We start from the raw sequence: 21,845 nt of genomic DNA, 5'->3' as shown, positions 1-21,845 counted from the left end.
TACCTTGCCGCCCAGCTGCAATATGCAATACATTGGAACAAAGCACCGGACAGCAAAATCTGCATGCTCTGAGGGGCCTTCCAAAATAAAGACAGGGGGTTGCGTGACTGTGGGATACGATGGGGACGAGCAAGGACACATGTATAATACAAATAGTGCAAACGGTGTAGAAAATACTTTTCACTAGATTTCGTCTAGGAGCATTTTATCACCCTGATTTACCTATTGGGTTTCACAAGGACTTAGCCAGGATATTCAGAGACATGGGACTCTCCACTCTGCATTCTGGTGGGTGTAAATCGCTAGGAGATTTTTTCCGGGAGGGCTCCCTTTTAATTAATGGGCTTTAGAGTATCATATGCCGCAAGGGAACCTTTTAAACTATGCTTGAACGGTTGGACAAATGAGGGCACTATGGCAGGTTGTACCGGATGAGCCGGAATCCACTCTATTACGGCAGGACTTATTTTCAAGACTGCAAGGGAGGGGAACATTCTTGTAGACTTATAAAGTGTTATAATATGAGAAGCCAACCCTGGTCACATCTATCAAGGGCTAATGGGAAACAGACTTGGGTCATGCACTTTCAGATCGGAATGGCTTAAGATTTGCAAACACATTAAAAAGATGTCCAGGAATGCCAGATATAAACTAATCCAATTTAATTTTTTTCATAAGAGTCTACATGACTCTGGCCAGGTTGCATGTTATTGCCTCAGAACTACCTAACCTATGTCCTCGATGTAAACATGACAGACAGGATTTTGGCACATGGTATGGGAATGTCCAGTAATCCAATGTTAGTGGAAAGAGGTAATAGACAGGATCAACACCTTACTTCATGATTCCAATGACTGTGACCCACCCTTATATGAATTGGGTAGGTTACTGAGTAGCAAGAAAGAGGAACAGAGGGTTAGTATTGCTTGAGTACAATTGTTGGCGTAAAGAAGGATGGCAATATCCTGTAAGTGCCCTAGGGGTCCTCTCATCCAGCAATCGGTGTTGGATATACGGAAATGGGGATTAGCGGAATCAGAAGTAACATTAGGCCAAAGAGATCGACACGGAGGAAGGTTTATGGATTGACACGGGGAAATTACTGAATGTACTCATATCCTCCCCTGATTTGAAACCACTGTGAGGGAACACACCTGCTAGAATTGAACCATATGCTGTCAGGTATGGAGTTTGAGCCGAGCGAAAGGGCTCGTTCAGGGAGATTTTTACATGTTCTTTGCTTGAGAACGCAGGATATTGTGCTTCACCTCAGGGACCAGACTGACGAGCTGGAAGGGCCTGGGTTGCAGAGAGTTTACCATGCCTATTGCCGTAGGGGATCTTGCAACTGTGACTATGATTGCGTCACTTATTGCCTAACGGTACAGGTATAAAATGTTGTATGACACCCAGACTCTTTGGTTACTTATTTTACGTAATGCTTCTTTCAGTTTCTATTTTTGTGTTGTTATTCTTGTTTTTTTTAAATGTAATAAACACATTTAAAAAAACAAAAACAAATGGGGTTACCAATGTCAAGACAATTTATTGAGTACTCTGCTGTAGGGTATCAAAGGAGCTTAGAACTTCGATGGCAGAACCCCTTGCAAAACTATTAAATTGATTGATAGGGACAGAAGAGGGGGTCAGGGGACTGGAGAAATGAAGATGTTAGCCACAATTCACAAAACTCAGAGCAGTGAGGTAGCAAACAACAATAGACCAATAAACCACAAATTATAATTTATGAGGGAACGAACATTAGAAATTCTTGGATTATCAGGTTATAGGAGCCACGCTGGGACAGTTTAAAAGTGGAATTTCATGCCAAAAATATCTGAGGCATGTTTTTGAAAGGATAATAAGGAAAGTTGATCAAGGGAGAGCAATGGATGTGATTGATCTCTGCTGCAGTTACTACAGCAGTGGTCTCCGGGCTCTGAGGCTTGTCCAGAAAGCGTGCCATACGGACATCTTGAACAACCTGAGCTTGGACAGTGGAGACGAAAACAGAAATGGGAAAGAAGAAGGAGGCATTGCAAAGGTAGGGAATTTGCCCGTTTCTGATTGAATGTATAGGATCTAGCAGATGGCAGAGGGAATTGGCATGGAGGTTGAGAATGGTGAGCTAGTAGTTGGTCAGTGTTTTAGTCAGGTCTATGTAATTCAATAAGATAGCAAGTGTATGCGAGTTGTGGCACGATGATCCTCAGTGTGCTGAAATGGACATGAATTCATTTCTCAGCAGAAAGGGCAGCTACAATTAGTTTCCTAAACGCAAATTATTTTCTACACAGATGTTAGAGACAAAGGGAGTCAACACGATTTGGGCGAAGCGGTAAAATGAGGCGGCAATGCTGTTACCACTGCATTTACTGCTCGGCCCAATCTAGAGTTGGGCGGAAAATTGGAGTTTTACCTCCAGCTTTTTGCTGGAGGTAAAAATCACCATTATCTGCCCAATTTTGGCACTATTAGCGCAGTGCTAACTGCGCTGGCGCTAATAGCCCCAAGAAACCACCATTGCGTCCCATTGACCCAATGGGAATGGGGATTTAACTCCCCACCGCAACTCGGATCTGGCGCAAATTGCACCAGACCAAGTTGCGGCAATGCTTATAGCATTGGGTGGTATACCGGCGCAATTCCCGCCGGTTACCGTCTAACTTGTGATAGAGCCCAAAGACATGTATGAAGCAGACAGAAAATCATTCCTTCCTTAGCATTTATTTGGCTTCCATTTGTTTTCCAAGCAGATGGGGTGTACACAATAATTGTTTAAACGGGTAAGATACCCCAATGAGGCAAATATAAGGCCAGAGATTCATATCTTAAGTATGTGGATGGTGAGATCACAATTGGTTCTTAGGCGGATATAAGGCACAATTAATTCTTTAACAACTTTATTTAAAGTCGGTTGCAGCAGAGTGGTTACAGAAATTTGTGATAAAACAGTATTTAATTTTGACATAATTACCACAGCCCCTCCCATTCCCCTTAACGACCCCCCCCCCATCAGCCTGCGGTTCAGACCTCTCCTCCACTAGGACCGTAGGGTCTGCTCCGCCAGCTTCTGTTTAAAAGGTGAGTGCCGGGAATTCACGGTCGTATTCCAGCACGGGGACCAGCAGTCTGTGAAGCGATGTAGAGCTCCCTCTTTCGCAGCTGTGCTCTTATCTGCCACCAAGAGAGGGCCCTTGCGTGACTTCCACTTCCTGGCTATGGTGAATTTCGCCGCCAGAAGGAGCTGGGTTACCAGTTTCGCCATTCGACCATTCCTTGGATAGCTGTCTGCTACCAGGGCTCCCAGTAGGATCACCTCTGGGTCCATTGGTAGTCCGCGATGCATGATTGTTTCAATGGTCTGGAGCACCTCTTCCCAGAATGTTCCCGCTATTGGGCTGTCCCACCACATGTGGAGGTATGTACCCCGCGCTCCACACTGTCTCCAGCACTCAGGGTTCCACAAGCTCTTAAAGTGATGCAGGGGCTCCGGGGGGTGGGGGGGGGGGGTAATGCCACCTGTTTAAGTGTGCATTCTTTATTCATTACGCATCTGGTGGCTTTATTGTTCCTTGTCCATATATCTATCCATGTGGCGTCTTCTATCAGGTGACCCAGATCCTTTTCCCATTGGGTCATGTAGCGGGGGCGTTCGACTAGCAGGTCCTCCTGTAACAGGCCTGTATAGCTTTGAGACAAGGCCTCTTCAGGAGCTCTCGTGCAGCATTAGTTCAATGGGGCACAGCGTTCTGGTAGCTACCCACTTAACCTGTGGTTGGGAGATCCAGTGGTGAATCTGTATGTATGCAAACCTGTCTGTTTCCAGTACAGCGAATTTGGGCTTGCATTCTTCAATCGTATAATTGTGAGATTCATTTCAGCCCTCCTTGTTTCAAATTTTTGAAGTTGGTCACTACTAGGCTTAGGGTAAGTCTGGGTTTAGTAGGACTGAACAGTTCAGGCTCTTTCCCAAACCTTCCAAGAGGTTCTCGTTGAGGAGAGGACAGTTGTCCAGTGTCTGCGGGCTGGCCCTGAAGTGTGCAGCAGGGAGCTTAATGGAGGAGGGCACCTGGCTTGTTCCATCAATGCCCATTTCTGGGTTTGAGTGGGGAGTGACCACGCCACTGTGTTCGTGAGTTGTGCCGCCACATAGTAGCGGCGCAGGTTTGGCACTCCCATTCCGCCCCATTTGGCAGCCCCTCTCATAACTGCCCTTGGGATTTGAGCCTTCCCCTTTCTGCCATATGAACCGAAGTAGTTTTTGGAGGTGCTGGAGTTGTTTGATAGGAATTTCAACTGGCAGGGTCAGGCATTCATAAAAGAATCTAGGAAAAAGGTTCATTTTGCAGGCCGCGATTCTTCCTAGTAGGGAGATTTCCTGGCCTGCCAATCTGTTGAGGTCTGCGTTAGACAGAATTATATGCAGTAGCCTTCGGGAACACCACACACAATTAGGACTACAAATGACAGTACAAATTCACCTTTGGTACAAGCCTGTACTACACAGTAAAGTGGTAGCGATGGCTAAGCAGCCAGACTTATCTCAAGAGTAAAGTGAGCATTATCAATAGTTACACAAAGGACAGCAATTACTATGATTCAAACAAACACTGACTCAAGGTTTCTGAGTAAAAGAATATACATTTATTTACACATCAGTTATTAAACATTTCACTATTTTCAAGCAGTTGAAAAATCACATTACTAATACACTACACCGCACCCAATAGAATCTGGACAAGTTAGGCTCAAAAAGAAGTGTGAGCAAAATGGCACTCCAGCAATTTAAAAGGGAGGGAAAGACAAAGTTAGGCAGAAATTGAGCAGCACCATCAAGTAAGTAAGCAGGGCAATCTAGAAAAAGGAACTACAGTGAGGAAATCAAAGTAAAGGGGCCTGGCCCAAAGTCAATGGATCAAATTCTTTGCAGAGGATCACACAGTTCAGAGTAGTTCCCGGTTAAGTCTTTGCCAAGAGTTCAGAACGAAGTTGGTAGGACGAAAAGTTACTTTAAAGAATGGAGAAGGACAAGGCCTCGGATTGGCGAAAGATTTCACACACTTTCACCGCGGCTGGACGAAACGAACAACCGGGTTAGCACAGTACCGTTAGAGCAGAAGAATGCTGTAGCTGCGGCAGACGTTCCTGGCAGGCTCACGGTTCCTGAAACGACTGTCGGACTGACAAGATGGAGGAACACTGGAGGGTCCTGCACTACCCAGGGAAGAAACCAGCAATGGAGCAAAGCAACAAATAAAAGTTGCGCTCCTTAAAACGCAAGCAGGGTCCGTTCCTCCTGGCTATCCGGTTCACTGTAGCTCTGTACAGCAAATTCGACCAGAGAAGGGAGGCCTGGCGGGCAGTTTGGCGAACTGGTTGTTCCCACCAGTTCAAGGGGAGAAGATTCATTGCAGATCTTCCCTGTCGTCGAAGTTGGAAGATTCGGACCCGCAGCAGGGCTTCGCTGGGAGGTTCAGTCGTGGTAGAGGTCCTCTTCTGTCAGCTTCTCGTCGGCTCTCTCGATCCAGTGGCGACTCTGCCTTTCCCGACCCAGAGACCTGCTTTTTATGCAGTTTACCCCCATTCACACAGCCTGGCTGTCAATCACACAGCAGGGTGGCTGTCCCGCCGGGACAGTCACCACAGCCGATCATATCAGAGTGCGACATGGGTCTCAAAGGAGACCCTGTGCAGGGAGTCCTAAACCCCTCCCTCACATCCTGTCCCCCTCAGACATACAGGCGCCTAAGGAGGGCTTCTGTGCAGAAGCCCGCGAAAGGATGGCGAACAAAGGAACCAAACCTGGCTTGGCGCACAGAGTAAAACACGAGAAAGACATTCACAAAAAGAAATGGGGAATAAACCCAGCCGGAACCGTATAAAAACGTATATGGTCCAGTGGGTTTAAGTTTGAGGCTACCAAGATAGCCTAAAACAATACCATGGCTATTTAAGATAACCACGGTAGGAAAAATAGGGTAGTTACCACTGCCAACAGCCAAGTCTTAATGAAAAGGGAACGAAACAATGTTCCAAGAGAAAGAGACAAAAAGGGATAAGTATTAACCCTTTCCAGAACTCTATGTAAGATAGTTTGTACTGAGTCTGTGAGTTTTAAAAAGACTCATAAAGTCAATGGCAACTTTACATGCTCTGGGAGACAGTAGTCAATCCCAGAAAATGGAGTCGAAGTCACTGCACTGAAGGTGCTGTGTAACACACAGTAAAGAGATGAGGCCTATGGAGTAGGTGAGGCTCCACAGTCTATGAACACCAGAAAATGTTAAACACACACAGCAAAACACATGTAAGAGTGGGAAAAAAGGCACACACTCTGACCAGGTGAAAAAAAAAATCCTAGAAATCCAGCAAAGCTGCTGAGGGACTCAGTAGGTAAGGGATATTAGCCATTCTGGAAAATTCTCCCTAACAGTCTGTTTCTAGGCCATTAAACAGAGTGGTGAAGTTCTCTGCGTAGAGGTCTCTGCTGTGATTTGTACTCAAGTATTTTATTGCTTTTGTGTTCCATGCTATAGGGCATACTTGGCATAGCTCATTTAGTGTACTCTCGGGCATCTCTATTGTTAGGGCCCCAGATTTGGGGTAATTGACAGAGAAGCCTGCCACCTGTTCGAATCGATCCAGTTCGGCCAGGAATTCCAGTAGAGAAGAGGCACTATCTGTGAGGGAGAGCATTACATCGTCTGCGTATAGGTACACCTTGTATTGTTTGCCTTTTTACGTCTACTCCTCTAATAGCCAGGTTATTGCGAATTCGTTGGGCAAAAGGCTCCATTATGAGAGCGAAGACAAGGGGGAAGAGGGGGCATCCTTGTCTTGTCCCACGCGAGAGAGAAATTGGAGTTGAGCGCCTCTGGTTCACTTTCAAGGATGTTCTCAGGGATTTGTAGTTGGCCAGTATCATTTTGCGGTAAAGAGGGCCGAAGCGGAATGCCTCCAGGACCAGTTTCGTAAAGGCCCAGTCTATTTTGTTGAAGGCCTTAGTGGCATATAAGGACAGTAGAGCCATTTCCTTATGCGCTGTTGACATCACTTCGACTAGGTTGATTGCTCGGCAGATGTTATCCCCGGCACCTCTTCACAATACGAACCCTGCCTGCCTGGTCTGTGTCTATTAGGTCCAGGAGAGTTTTCGCCAGTCTGTTTGTCAGAACCTTGGAGTATATGTTTGCATCTATGTTCAGAAGCGATATGGGTCTGTAGGAGGCGCAGCTTTTTGGATCCTTCCCGGGTTTCAAATAAGAGTATTGTGGTCGAGTCTTGCATCAATGGAGTTATTGTTCCTGTTTCCCGTAATTAGTTGTTAGCAGCTTTTAAAAAGTTTGTATAATTTGGGGGAGAAGTCAACCGGGCCGGGGGTTTTGGGTTTCAGGGCCTTTATTACAGCGTCTACTTCCTATGATGAGATCGGGAAGTCTAAGGCCTGTCTGTTTCTGAGAGGTAGGGAAGGGCGGTTTCCGCAATGTACTGCTTTTGCTGATCTGTTAATCTGTGGTAAGCCGTCATGGTGCTTTTTAGGTGTGCCACTGCAATTTGTAACTTGGTATCCTCTGCATATTGAGTTACCCCTTCAGTGTCCTTCAGGCCTGTAGTTCTGGGATTGGGCTTTCGCCAGTTTCCTGACTAAGAATGTATTGGCTTTGTTGCCGTTGGCATAGTAACTTTGTTTGGTTCTGCTGAGTTTTTGAGCCGCGTCTTCCGCATACTACGCTTCGAGTTTGCTGCAGGCAAGCTGTAGGGCTCGGACCGCCTTGGGTAACCAGCCTTTATGCTGTTTGGCCTCTGCTACTGCTATGTCTTTTTCCAGGGCTTTGAGCATTGCTTTCGTTAAGCTGTTGTGTGGGCTATTAGCTCCCCCCTTATGATCGCCTTCATTGCTTCCCATTTTATGGCAGTAGACGTAGCTTCAGTGCAGTTTTCTACAAAATAGTTAGCTGTAGTCAGTGCGTCCCGCAGCGACAAATCATTTATTAACGGTTCGTAGAGGGACCATTGGGGTCTCGTCGGCGAGTCTGGGTCATACACTCGGGATGTCAGGATTACTGGGGGCATGGTCAGATATCACTTTTATCCCTATTAATGTCTCGTCTGTGAAAGAAAGCAGCTGGCGGCTAGCGAGTAATAGGTCAATACGGGAGGAGGTGCGGTGCACCTGTGAGAAGAAGGAGAAGTCTTTTGTGTCTGTGTTCAGAATTCTCCAGGCGTCTACCACTTCGCAGGTTTTGAAGAGGTGGAGCAGGGCCAGTGCGATTTTGAAGTCCTTTGGTGCTGGTGGATGGGATTTGTCCATCAGTGGGTTTGGGACCCCATTGAAGTCTCCTCCCATCATTATAAGGCCTTCGAGGAACAGATGAAGATCTGTTTCTAAGTCTTGATAGAAGGCCTCTTGTTTCTCGTAGGGGCCGTATATTGAGACTAGATTGTAGAGCTGCCCCAACAGCTTGCCCAACACAGCGATATAGCATCCTTCAGGGCTTTTGAGCACCTTTAATTCTGTAAATGGGACCCCTCTGGGCACTAAGATCGCGGGCCCCCTCGTTTGGAGCTGCTGGGCGCGAGGTGCTGTTTCAGGAAGGCTCTGCTCCTGAGCCGGTGGAAGTCTGCTGGGACCAGGTGGGTCGCCTGTAGAAAGACCACCGAGCTGGACAATTCCCTGAGTCGACGCAGAACTGACTTCCGCTTCCTGGGGGCGTTCAGGCCTCTGGATTTAACGGTTACGGAGCAAGGTTTTTGATGAGGCGGAGCGTCCCCCGGCGGGTCTGCTTCTTCTAAAGGTGCAGAGGGTTTTGGGGTTTGGGGGGATTCCATTGTTGTCTTAGTCTGTAGTTTTCTTGCGTATCTGCTGCAACTGGGGTTTTAACATTTTGCCAACGGGCAACATTTCCAACAGTATAACTTTGAATGATAACTAACTTCCAGTTGGGCCCATCTGGCTTTGAGCCGAAGAGAGTGTACACTCCTATGGCCGGGGTGAGCCGCGAGGGCTCCGGGTGTTTATCTTGGGGAGCTACGATTGGTGTTGTTGGGGTCCGTGGGTTGCAGGGCTTTGTGAGAGAGTTTGAGGGTGAACTTTCATGACTTGAAGGGCGAGAATTTTGTTTTTCCTCGGAGCGCCACTCTGGCCCAGGAATTTTGCGGGGCCTTCGGGTCTTCTCTCGGGCCACCTGAGGGTGATGGATTTGTCAGGTCTACATCCGAGGTAGAAGGTCCTCCTGTCAATATGCCTTCGGCCTCTCTCAGAGAACTGATTGTGCAGAGTTGGCCTTCAAAAGGTGAAGCGGAGTGTTGCTGGGAAGAGCCCACGATATTTTATCTTTTGGTCTTGGAGGAACGTTGTTAGAGGTTTTAGCGACTTCCGCTTTTGTACTGTTGCTGCTGCCAGGTCCTGATATATCTGGATTTGAGATCCCTGGTAGGTAGCAGTAGGGCTTTGTCACAGTCCGCTTGTAGGGCCTGGTCCGTATTTGTTGTTGGGATCCCTCGGATGTGAATATTGTTCCTTCGGGCCCTGTTCTCCATGTCTTCTTGCTTACTTGCCATATCTTCACTGTTATTTTCATAGGTTTGCACTTTCTTCTGGAGCTCCGCAAGTTGGGCTGCGTGGTTTAAGGCTTGCGCCCAGTTTCGCTAACCCTTTGTTCCACCTCCCCCACAAGGTCATCGAGGGTCCCCACCTTAGATGATATTTCTGTCATACAGTTCCTGGACTCCGCCATTAAATCCACCAGAAGGGATTGTATGTCCTCCTTGGTGGCCCAGTGACCTGTCGATCCATCCGGAGAGTGGGCTGCGGCTCGTCCCTGATCCGATTACTTGTTCCTGTCCTGCTGAAGCATGATGGCGATGCCGGTTGCCTTCTGGGGGTTGGGTTGCTTGGCCATTGTAATTTGGGGGTATCCCAGGATGTGGGAATGTTATGTTAATGTTAAAGGATATTTGTACCGTGCACTATCACCACCGGAGTGGTCCCCTGGCGCTCTGTCGGCTCTGAAAAAGGGGGGGTGAATTAGTGGGAATGAGCTGGAAAAGTGCAAGATAGCAGTGATGTGCTGTTGGCAGCCTCAGCCCGGTGGGTCCGTTGGCTGGGCTTGGGGTGTTTTAGGGTCGCTAGTCGTTGTGTGCTGTTGTGCAAGACTATGTGTGGTTTGTTTTGTTGTTGCAGTGTCGTGAAGTTTGTGCCGTTTGCTGCGTTTAAGGCTTATGGTTGTGTTTGGTTCGAGTTTGAGGGGTGTATGCAGAGGAGTGAAGTTGTTAGTGAAGTTGTTAGTGTAACACCATATGAATTGTATGTAGCTAGATGCATAAGGTAAACTGCCAACTTCTTGTACCACGTGCAAGTCTTACGCTCTACATGGTATAACTCAAGTAATTGGTCTATTCTGTCTACTCCCCTCCCCCCATGTACCTGTTGTAGTCCAGAATACACTTGGGTTTTAGCACTTGCTGAGCCTGCCCGTGTACAGTGACAAGGGAAGTACTTTCATCTGTGCACATCCCTTCTTACACACAAGTTGTCTGGGGAAGCCTTTGCGGTTACTGCGGATTATACCGCATGCCATTGGGCCCACATTGTACAATTCCTTGAACAGTGGTATCCCTGTGTAGAAATTGTCCACATACAATTGGTGATCCTTGTGGAACAATGATGTGGCAAGATCCCACACAATCCTCTCACTGGTCCCTAAACGGGCTGGGCAGCCGGGAGGGTTCATGCTCAAGTCTTTTCCAGTGTAGACTTTCATGTTGTAGGCATATCCAGTGGTACTTTCACACAACATATAAAAATTGATTCCATATTGTGCTCTCTTGCTTGAAATATACTGCTTGAACAGTAGCTGGTTTTTTAACAATACCAAAGGTTTATCAATGAACATGCTCTGGCTAGGAACATACACCTCAGAAAATCGCTGTGCAAAGTGCTTCAGTAATGGCTGAATTTTGAATAGCCTAAAATTATTGGGGTCAGTTCTTGGCAATGCTGCAAAGTTGTCATTGAAATGCAGCATACGTTAGTGCTAGGAAGCAATATTTACTCATTGGTGCTGGAAAAAAAGGACTGCAACAACAAGTTCTGTTGTTGCTGGCTGTACTCCCAGCTGTCTTGCTGCTCCTACTACCCCCTGCGGGTTGTCAACGTGGCTTATGTCTTAGTGGAGGGGGGGTCTTGTTGCCCCCTTTGCCACTTGATGGTCTGCCGGTCACTTTACTGGCGATGCTGGCGGGGGCAGAGAGCCCCGGGTTGTGCCGGTGTTGGCTACCCCCTTCTCTCCCCTTTCAGGTTGCTACTAGGTGCAGGCTACTGTATACCGTCTGCTTCACCATTCTATTGTTGCCTTTATCTTATGCTGGCATCTCCTTTCCAACCCCCTTTTTAGGCAGCTCTTGGTTGGGTGTTGCCTGTAATGATGCGCATGTGGGTCAAGGGCCACTCTGCTGGTACAGCCGGAAGGGGTGGGAGAGGAGGGATCTGCTCTGTTGGAAATGGGCTTGCCTCTCCTTCCCCTTTCAAGTTCTCTCTGTTGGGTGGCGGGCCACTTGGATCCTTTGGGAGGTGTGGGGGAGGGTTGTTCGCTTCTCGTGTGCCTGCGTGCCTGAGGAGTGCTGACTTACTTTGTGTCTGCTCCCGCTGTTGTCTCTCCAGGGGCCGCTTCCTCCTCACTGTCTGCTCAGCATCCACTTCCTTCGTTGATGGTTCGCTGCGCTGGGGCTCAGTGTTGCAAGGACTGGCGGCTGGTGGTCTGCCCGTGCTCTCTGCCGTGCTTCCCCCCAGCTCACTGAGGAGGGCATGTCGACAGCTGCCGGTCTGCTGGTCCCGACCTCAGCCCTCCAGGGCCCCCTTCTCACGGTGGGGCAGAGTCGCCGGCTCACCTCCCAGCTCCAGCGGGCATCAGGTGTTTCGGAGCCCCTCTCCTCTTTGCCTAATCCACAGATGCCGGTTTTCTGCTGATGTCCTGCAGTGTGGATGGGATGGAACGCCTTTCGCTTCCACCGCAGCAGGGTGGTACCCATGTCTCTGTGCTTTCCTCCGGTGGTGTGGGAGTCCATGCACGCCACACCAGGAGGCCGCCATGTTGTGGGCTGGCCGTTGATGGGCCGACCTTCGGCTTCAGATTCCTGCGGTTGTAGGCTCCGATTTTCCCTGCAAATTCTGTGATTTATTTAGTAAGCATTCCACAGCCGTTTAGTGCTGCCCCTTGTTCGATGCCATGGGTTTAAGCCCATGTAACTGCTGATACGGCTCGGAGCCCGCCAGAGCTCTCAAAGAAGCAACCGCGTAGCCGGCCCTCAAAGCCACGCTCCCCAGGCACAATGAATTCTTAAGCAGGTAGAAACCCCAGACAAAGTCACAATCAGTTGCTTAAACAGAATCAATGGCCATAATACATTTCTTACACAGGTGTGGTGAGGGGCGTTATTTCTTATCTTGATGGAGGATACACAGCAATATGCAAGTGGGAGGATGCGGACAATGAATCTCACTGGCATCAGTATATTCACTAAATAATAGTGAGGACAAACAGGTTTTGTAGACATTAAGAAGGAGACAGACAGCACTATACTAGAGGGCATAGCAACTGATTCTTAAGCAAGACGCTCATGGTATTCACTAGAAGGAGCTGACCAGGAGTGTAATAGGCCAAGCAATGATACACTGGATACAAAGAGGCTGGTTTAACCGGAATGATCTTCATTAAGGGCGTTTACAGGTAGGGGGTTGGATAAAGCCTCCGGGACCTTGGGAACAACCACAACTAAGGGATTCACTGTTGTAAACCGGCAATGGATTGGGACAACAAAAAGTGGGGGTTCTCAGAGCTCTCAGACAAAGTCAGTGCTTCTCCTCCCAGGGAATGTAAATGATATCCTATTCTTAGGAGTCTCTACTTCCTCCCAAAATACCCCATCTACAACAGAAAGTTTTTGTAAAGATGGCCCCCCTTAAAGACTTCATGCAAAGTTATCCTACACAACAGAAAGGCGCCAAGGGTTGGCCCAATAAATGTTCACAAACCTATACGTTATACACTTAGCCCTTTTCTAATCAACAAAACATATATTCTTCAGTATAGTGTGACGATCCGATGGTATAATCACTCCTTTCTCAGCTGTGACCTCCTCCCACGTGGCCAGGGGACAGCAGCCGCTACCTGACCCTGACCCTGAAGGTGGCTATATGAGGGAGGATCACATGGGGGGAGACCCCCCCTTCCTTCCATGGAGATTATTGAATCCCTTTTGTTGCGAACTACAGGCCAACCCTCAAACATGGACTTGTCTTATAAATCTGCTAAAACCAACTATCATAACTCCACATACCAATCCCTTCTAACTGACTTGACATCAAAACCCATCATGAACATTCACCCAACTTTTTCTTTCAAGTTTCCAAAAGGAGACTACTATTCCTATAAACAACACAACACTGCGACGAGGAAGAGGAGTGGAGGAATGCAGAGCAAGAGATGCCCCGAGCACAGGCAGGGCTCTAGTTGCTGGGAGCACACTCCTGTGACTGGGACATTTAAATCAGGGCCACAAAGAAAATATGAGAGACTGCTGGTGGGAGTGGGCTGCTCCTCTCTGTGCGATCAACGGTCTGGAAGAAGGTAGGTGAAGCCAACCAGCTCAGGAGCTCAGAAGCAGAAGGTTGCGCAGAGAAGCTAACACAAGGCAGGAACGCCAGAGGTCAGTGCAGGACTCTTGAGTGTTCACCGGTGTCGGAAAGCAACAGTTCACCTACCGGAGACACGTGCGAAGCAGAAAAGCCCAGCTGGAGCTGCAGGAAGCAGAGACGTGGAAAGCAAAATGTCTCAAGGAAGAAATCACCTGAAGACTGTTACTGGTGGGCTGAGAGAGGAATAAATAATGCAGTGAAGAGCCGGTGAGTCCACACTGGGACAGAGGAAACACTGGGGTGTATTTACAGCCACGCCAAATTCAAATAATTAAACATAACGGGCCTGAAAAAGAGAGCCATTCACAAAACCTGAGAGAGAGAAAGTGAAAGTGCATCTTCTAAAGAAGGAAGACTTTGAAGTTTGTGAGTATGTGCTGCATGTACATATAAGAATTGCTAAACAGGCGATATACAACAGACAGAGTGTATTAGCCAATAAGGCGAACTATCAAGAGTGGAAGTGTGAGCAAAAGCACACAATTTGAAAGCTCTGCCAGGAGAGTATACCAGGCAGGCAAAGTGTCCAAAGAAAGTTCTGGTAGGGAAACACACCAGGCAAGGACAAATTGAGGAGCACATAAGAAAAACCGAAAGGGCGGTGCAGGTCACAGAGACCAAGGAGCAAAAACCTGGCAGGACAAAAGGTCAAATAATTTGTATGATTTTGTTGTCGATCAAGAGGAAAACATTAACTGTTATTTATAAGCGTCCCGGTTATCTTGCAGATTGAGTATTCGGATCCTTCTTTATGAAAGAATTTCACGCGTTTCTGCTGTGGTTGTTACATGCAAGTTTTTATTTGCATTGAAATAAAGTTTAGACACATCGGGCCTCATTAGGAATGTGGCGGAAAGGCAACAACGGCACCAGTAGTACTATTGGCGCCGTTGTTACCTCTCCGCCACATTACGAGTTCTGCTTGCCGGTGCCAGACTGCACGCGTGGTCTGACCAGGCGTGCAGACCGGCACCTGCGAGCAGAACTCGTGATTGCACCGGCACAGTTATGAACGGTGCCGGTGCAACCATGCTCCCGACCCCCATTCTGCCCTATGGGGCAGAATGGAGAACAAGAGGCAGGCCATACCGGCACCCACGAATGGGCAATTACCGGCCAATTCATCTCGTAATGGGCCGGTAATGGCCCATTCGTGGGTGCCAGGGCCGTTAGCGAGTTTGGCGGTAGCAGTGCCCTTAATAAGGCCACGGCTACCGCCAAACACGCAATGAGGCCCATTGACTGTTGGGTGATGGTCAGTCAATGCGTCTAAACTTTATTTCAATGCAAATAAAAACTCACATGTAACAACCACAGCAGAAACGCGTGAAATCCAAATACTCACCCTGCAAGATAACCAGGACGCTTTTCCTAAAATGTCCCCTTCAAGAGGCACTGGGTTTGCCTCTTCCAATCTGTGATCTTGCAGAAACAGACCAATACAAAGAGAACTATACACAGAGCTCAGAACAGGAGTGTTCACTATCTAGAACCCAGCTTTTCACTCTATACTGTTATTTATAAGAAAATGTGAGGAAGAAGGCAGTATTGGTCCAAGGTACCAAGGAGCTAAATCTTGGCAGGAGAGTATGCCGGGTATCCTGACAAAACAAAGACCAAACCAATGGATATTGATATTTTATTTCTATCGCGCTCGTGCACAAGTGTTTCAGAGCGCGACAAGGCAAGGGAGGGGAACATGGGAGAACAAAACTGCGATCTTACTAGGCCCAATGACATTGAGAACACGCAAGGGCATGGGATAGGGGGAGGGGAAAAGTGCACGGAAGGGGGAGAAGTGGAAAGTGTGAAGCGGAGGAGAAATAGATAAATAACAAATAAATAATAAAAGCAACAAACAGTGGTAGTGCAGCCAGCAATTTGCAAGTGCTAGGTTTTTTTTTTTTTTTTTAACTTTGTTTATTTTAAATCAAGGCAGGATGACAATTACAAGCATTATAAGCAGTGATTATTTAGGAATGTTGATCCCCAGTCCTTTATCCCCCCCTGAGTTTCCTCCCTCCCTCCTCCCTTTAGTGCCTCTGTCCCTTAGGCATTGTAGGCGGAAACTTCCCTCCTGGGCTGTCCAGTTTGCACCTCAGCGTCTATGTATCTTCCTCAGGGATCTCTTGATTTTTCAGGATCCAGCGGGCCCTGATAGGTTTATAGGTCAGGGCGTGGAAGCGCTGGTCGAATTCCAGCACTGGGGCCCAGATATTCTGGAAACGATGGAGAGTTCCCGCTTGTGCTGCCGTCACCTTCTCCGCTACCAGAATGTCCCAAAGTTTGGTCCACCATTGGGCTATGTGAGGGCCTTTCGGGGTTTTCCAAGCTCGGGCCACCACTGTTTTCCCTGCTAGTAGGCAGTGAATTAGTAGATTCGATCTGGTCCCGGAGCGCGGGTAGATCCCAGGGATTGGAGCTCCCAGCAAAACTGGTTCTGGTTCCAGGGGAATTGTTGTTCCGGTAATTTGTGTGATGGACCCCAGGCATGATTTCCAGAATTGTTGGACCTTTGGGCAAGCCCACCACATGTGGAAGAAGGAGCCTGGGTGGCCGCATCCTCTCCAACAAGAATGATCCACGTGGGGGTTCATATGGTGAAGTCGGAGGGGCGGGTAGTACCACCGCAGCGTGATCTTGTACGCACATTCCCTATTGGTAATGCAGGTGGATGAGGTGTGTGTTCTGGTCCATATGTCCACCCAGGTTTGATCCTCTACTGGGTGACCCAGGTCCGCCTCCCATTGAGCCATGCAGCAGGTCTTTGTGGTCAGGAAGTCACTTAGGAACGCCTGTATAGGGTGGATACTCTGCCGTGGGTTAGAAGGTCTCCCAGAGTGAGTTCTAGGGCAGTAGGAGGGTGTGTCGCTGCTTGCAGAGTTTGGGGGTGTGAGCATCAGTGGCGTTATTGAATGTAGGTGAATCTATCCCTTTCCTGGAGTTGGAATTTCTCCTTGCATTGGGCGAATGTGAGAGGTCTCCCCCCATATACAGCTGGTCTATGGTCTCCAGCCCGCCCTTAATCCAGTTACGAAAATTGTGAGGATTCGTTCCCGGTAGGAACGTTGGATTATGGAAGACCGGGGAGCGTGGGCTCAGTCCTCTTGGCACTCCCTTTCGTTTTAGCGCCCAGTCCCAGAAGCTAAGGGTGTGTTTGGTTGATAGCAGGAGATCTCCCCATTGAGTCCGGAGGGGGGGCGGGATGTGTGGTAGAAATCGTAAGGGTAGGGGCACTTGTGATTGTTCCAACTCTACCCATCTAGGGCGGTTTGTCGTATTTTGCCATGCCTGGACCTGTGCCAATTGAGCTGCCACTCTGTAGGCCTGCAAGTCTGGGACCCCCAATCTCCCCAGTTTGGAACTCCCCAGCATAGTTCTGAGAGGGATTCTTGCTTTCTTACCTTTCCAGATAAAGTTCAGCATTTTTCTCTGGATCCCTCGAAGAGTTGGTATGGGGATCGCTACTGGTAGGGAGGCACAGGCGTATAGGAACCTCGGAAGGAGGTTCATCTTGCATGCAGTGATGCGTCCGAGCAGTGAGATTTCTTGGGTCCCCCAGCGCTTCAAGTCGCCTTCCAGTTCTTTAAAGAGTCGGGGGAAATTGGCTTTGTATGTGTCTCTTGGGTCAGCCGGGATGTGGACCCCTAGGTAGGGGATGGCTCTTTTTTCCCATGTTATCGGGCACATCTTAGTCAGTGGTTCCCGTTCTGCTGGGGTGAGGCCGATGCCCAGGGCGGATGATTTATCGAAGTTTATGGTGAGGCCTGAGACCTCGCCGTAGCTGGCGATTTCTCGTATCGCGTGTTTTAGAGAGGAGTGGGCCTCCGAGATTGTGAGCAGAATGTCGTCCGCGTAGATTTTGTGATGCGTGGGGTCACTTTTTATGCCCTTGATTTGGTCGTTTCGCCTGATCTTTTGTGCAAAGGGCTCCATGGTGAATGCGAAAAGCAAGGGCGACAGTGGACAGCCTTGCCGGGTTCCGCATGATAGGGGGATTGGAGCCGAGCTGTGTCCGTTGATTCTCAGGCTAGTTTTAGGGCTATTATAGTTGGCTAGAACCATCGTTTGGAAAGTTGACCCGAAGCCGAAGGCCCCTAGGGTGTGTCTCATGAATGTCCAATCCACCCTATCGAATGCCTTAGCTGCGTCGAGAGCCACTAAGACTAGTTTTTGGGAGTTCCGGGAGGCAAGGTCCACCAGGTTCAGGGTTCTCCGGATGTTGTCACCTGCTGTCCGGTGTAGGATGAAACCTGCCTGGTCGGGGTGAATGATCTTCGGCAAGATGCGATTTAAGTGGGTTGCTAGAATTTTTGAGTATATGTTTGCATCGATGTTTAAAAGTGCGATCGGTCTGTAGGACGTTAAGCTTCTTGGATCTTTTCCAGGTTTGGGCAGGAGGATGGTGGTTGATTCCTGCATCGATGGGGTCACTGCTCCAGTTTCCCTGAAGGTGTTGAATAGGGTAACCAGGTGGGGGGTCAGTTGTGCTCTGAATAGTTTGTAAAACCTGGTTGAAAAGCCGTCTGGCCCGGGGGACCGTGTTTTAAGTGATTTGATGGCTTCCTCAACTTCCTCACCTGTAATGAGCTCCTTTGCTGTGTCGGAGAGACGGGGCACTGTTGCCTGCTGCAGGTATTCCTTCTGTTGTGATAAGTTTTGTGGGGTTCCCTTCATGATTTGGGTCAAATAATCTATTGCGAGTCGTTGCTTTTCGGGCTCTGAGTATAGTGTGACCCCGTTGGGATCACGCTGACCAGTGATCGTGTTGACGCGTCTCCGCTTGGCTAGCTTGGCCACCAGGAACTTGTTCGCCTTGTTACCCTTCGCGCAATACGACTGTTTGGCCTTCGCCATTAGTTGGGCGGTTTGTTCCGCATAGTGGGCTTCCAGTTTTTTCCTTGCTGTACGAATGATCCGTTGCGTTTTGGGGGACCAGCCTTTCTCCTTGTGGAGTGCCTCGGCCTCTCTTAGTTCGTTCTCTAGAGCCGTCCGGGTCTGACGCCTGTCTCGGTGGTAGGCTGCACCTTGGGCAATTAGGGAGCCCCTGATTACTGCCTTCATGGTGTCCCAGTTGTTCGCTAACGAGGTGTCCGAGGCTGGATTTTCGTTAAAGAAATTTCTTATTCCTGTTGCGATCTTGTCTCTGGTAGTTATGTCGTTAAGGATCGGGTCGTACAACGTCCATTTACGTGGGTTATTGAGGTTGGGATTCTGAACCCGGAGTTCCAAGAGCACTGGGGCGTGGTCGGATATCGCTCTTGTGCCGATGGAGACTTCTTTGACTGAGGGGAAAGTTTGCGGGGAGATCAGGAACAGGTCGATCCTTGAGAAGGTGCGATGGACAAATGAGTAAAAAGAGAAGTCTTTTTCGTCAGGGTGGAACACCCGCCATGAGTCTATTATCTCCAGGGTCCTGAAGAGTCGGAGGAGGCTAAGTGCTTGGGTGAAGTCGCTTGGAGTCGGGGGGTGTGACCGGTCTTTGGTGGGGTCGGGAACGCCATTGAAGTCCCCACCGACTATTGTTTGGCCATCCACAAAGCTAGCGAGAGATGTGCCCAAGGAGTCATAGAAGTACGATTGTCCAGTGTTAGGGGCGTACACCGAGACAAGAGTATATAGATCTCCCATTAGGAGGCATTTGACCGCTGTAAATCGGCCTTCTGGGCAGATTTTCGTTTCCAGAATCTGTGGGTTCAAGTCTTTCCTGAAGAGGATTGCCGTACCTCCTTTTTTGTTTGTGCCAGAGGCAAAGAATTGGAGCGGGAATAACCGGGAACGAAGCCGGGTCACATCTACCGGGAGCAAGTGAGTCTCTTGGAGCATGCCTATCGCTGCGTCTTCATCCCGGAGTTTCAGTAGAATTGCCTTTCGTTTGTTAGGGGAGTTCAGGCCATTAACATTCAGGGAGAGGACCCGAGGCGTCTGGAGGTCTGCTGAAATCTCACTCTCCTTTCCTTGGGTTAGGGGGGGGGGGGGGCGAGTCCTGTGGGGGGTGATTCAGCTGCCATGTCTGTTGGGGAATCCCTTGATATCATCCTGCACTTGAGGTTTTAACGCGGAACCCCAACGGGGGGGGTCGCAACTTTAACTGGAGGGTAGACCGACATTGTAAGTAGGGGCGTACCCTCGGCCAACAGGGCCAACTGTCCCATCACGTATTGTGTACTGTGGGTTTCCAAGGAACAAAGGTTGGAAAGTATCCTTGGAGTGGGTATGAACCATGGGTATGGCCCGTCGCCACCGCCTTCAAGGTTCCTTAGTTCGAGACAAAGTTGGCGGGTCCTAATTTAGGTAAGGGCACTTGCGTCCAGGCTAAATTGCTGACAGAACCTGGGACCGTGGAAGCGTCCTCGTTCATCTCTTTCTATTGCTCCGCTGGGTTGACGACCATGACGTGCGTTTGGTCTTTGGGGAGGGAGGCGGTCCAGAGTCCTCGGTCCTCTCTGGGTTTGGCGTGGAAGGATCTCGGGGCGAGGCTGGATGTAAGATTCTCTCTGCGTCTTCCAGGTGGCTGATTTGGCATAGGGTGCCTTTATATGTAAACTGGAGAGCTGTCGGAAACAGCCAACTGTAACGGATCTGTTGCTCCTGAAGGAACACTGCCAGAGGTCGGAGTGCTCTTCTTTTCTGAAGAGTAAGTGGTGAGAGGTCCTGGTATATTTGAAGTGGGGTGCTCCGAAAAGTGATCTCTTCTCCTTGGCTACTGATCGCTGATATTGCCTCTTTGGTTGTGAAGAAGTGGACCCTGCTAATAACATCTGGGGGGATTGGGGTCTGAATCTGTCCCTCGGCGCAGGCGGAGTCTGTGGGTCCGGTCCAGCAGGAGCTGAGATTTGTCCAGATCCGGGAGTAGGGCCTCGAAGAAGCTTCCCACGTAATCCACTAACTTGCTGTCGGGGACATAGGTTGGGACGCCCCGGATGCGGAGGTTGTTGCGACGTGCCCTATTTTCAAGGTCTTCATGTTTGAACTCCAGGATCTCGCATTTGTGATGCAGGGAATCGATGGACCTTTGCATTTCCCCCAGTGTGGTAGTGTGGTCCTGAGAATGGTCCTCGATTTCTCCGAGCCTCTGTTCGATTTCTGTGACCCTTTGGTCCGTCTGTTCAACTTTAGCTGTGAGTTCCGAGAGGCAGGCGCGGAACTCCGATTTAATATCCGCCATGAAGGCTATCAGGTCTCCTTTGGTAGCGAGGGCACCTGTCCTCTTGTGGCTTCTGTGGAGTCAGTTTAGGAGGATCTTGTTTCTTGGGTTTCTCCGGTGCAGTAAACATGGCGGAGATATCTGTGCCCTTGCTCACCTTTGTTTGCCTAGACATGCTGCTCGTGTTGGACGGTCTTGATTGAAAGAGTAGCAGCGGGGCCCAGGGCCGTGGGAGGCTGCACTCGGAGTGTGTATCGCTCTCAACCCCCTCACTGGTTCAGGTCTGGGCGAGTGGGCAGGGGTGCCCCAGGAAGCATTGGTGTGGGGGGGTCTCAGTGAGTCGGGAACGGTGCAGGATGGCTGACTGTTGCGTGAGGGGGGGTATGTCGCTGCGATGAGGCCCACAGGCTCAAGGCCTCTCTGGATGAAAGCGGTTCTCTCGTTGCTTCCCCGCCCCTCATCAAGTCTCCATCGGTGGTCCTTCGCTGATGGAGGTCCCAGGTCCCTCTGTGAACCTCCCGTGTGCGGTTCTGTAATGATGTCGGCTGTCGCTGAGAGGAGGTCCCGACTCGTTCCACATAGCGGGGGGGAGGGGGAAAGCCCGCTCTCCCGGTCCCTCGGAGTGTGCGTCGGGCACTCAGGCCCCAGTAGCCGAGGATGCACTCGTGTGCGTTCCAGGCAGCCTTGGTATGAATCGGATGGCTCTGTGCTGGAGTCCGCTCCCCTCCTCCAACTCCCTGGCGCTCTAAGGCCCCGTTACCAGCAGGTGCGGAGTGTGTTGCTGGGTTCCGGCTTGGCGGCCATCTTGGTTTCTTCGGCTGGAGACGGGGGGAGAAGTTCGGCCGCTGAATTCTGGTAGAACGCCTCCTCGGTCGAAGGTTATGTTTGGCCAGGTTGTGCCATGTCGGTTCCGGTCGCCTTAGAAGGCATTGGCGACACGGTAACCCGCTTAGAACCGCCGGGAATTGACGGCGGCGGCGGGCATCCCACGGGTGGCCT

At 49.5% G+C, this 21,845-nt stretch overlaps 1 protein-coding gene across 2 annotated transcripts in view; it reads right to left on the bottom strand.

The window, feature by feature from the left end:
• The window catches only part of LOC138472928 (protein FRA10AC1 homolog), a 735,805-nt gene that overhangs the window by 699,795 nt on the left and 14,165 nt on the right, over nt 1–21,845 (bottom strand). The window lies entirely within an intron of this gene.

The sequence above is a fragment of the Ambystoma mexicanum genome, chromosome 8 (assembly GCF_040938575.1).
Source record: "Ambystoma mexicanum isolate Mex_15411 chromosome 8, UKY_AmexF1_1, whole genome shotgun sequence".
In the NCBI taxonomy this organism is placed as follows: Eukaryota; Metazoa; Chordata; class Amphibia; order Caudata; family Ambystomatidae; genus Ambystoma; species Ambystoma mexicanum.
Note: the sequence above shows the minus strand (reverse complement) of the source record. Positions and strands in the feature narration are given on the sequence as shown.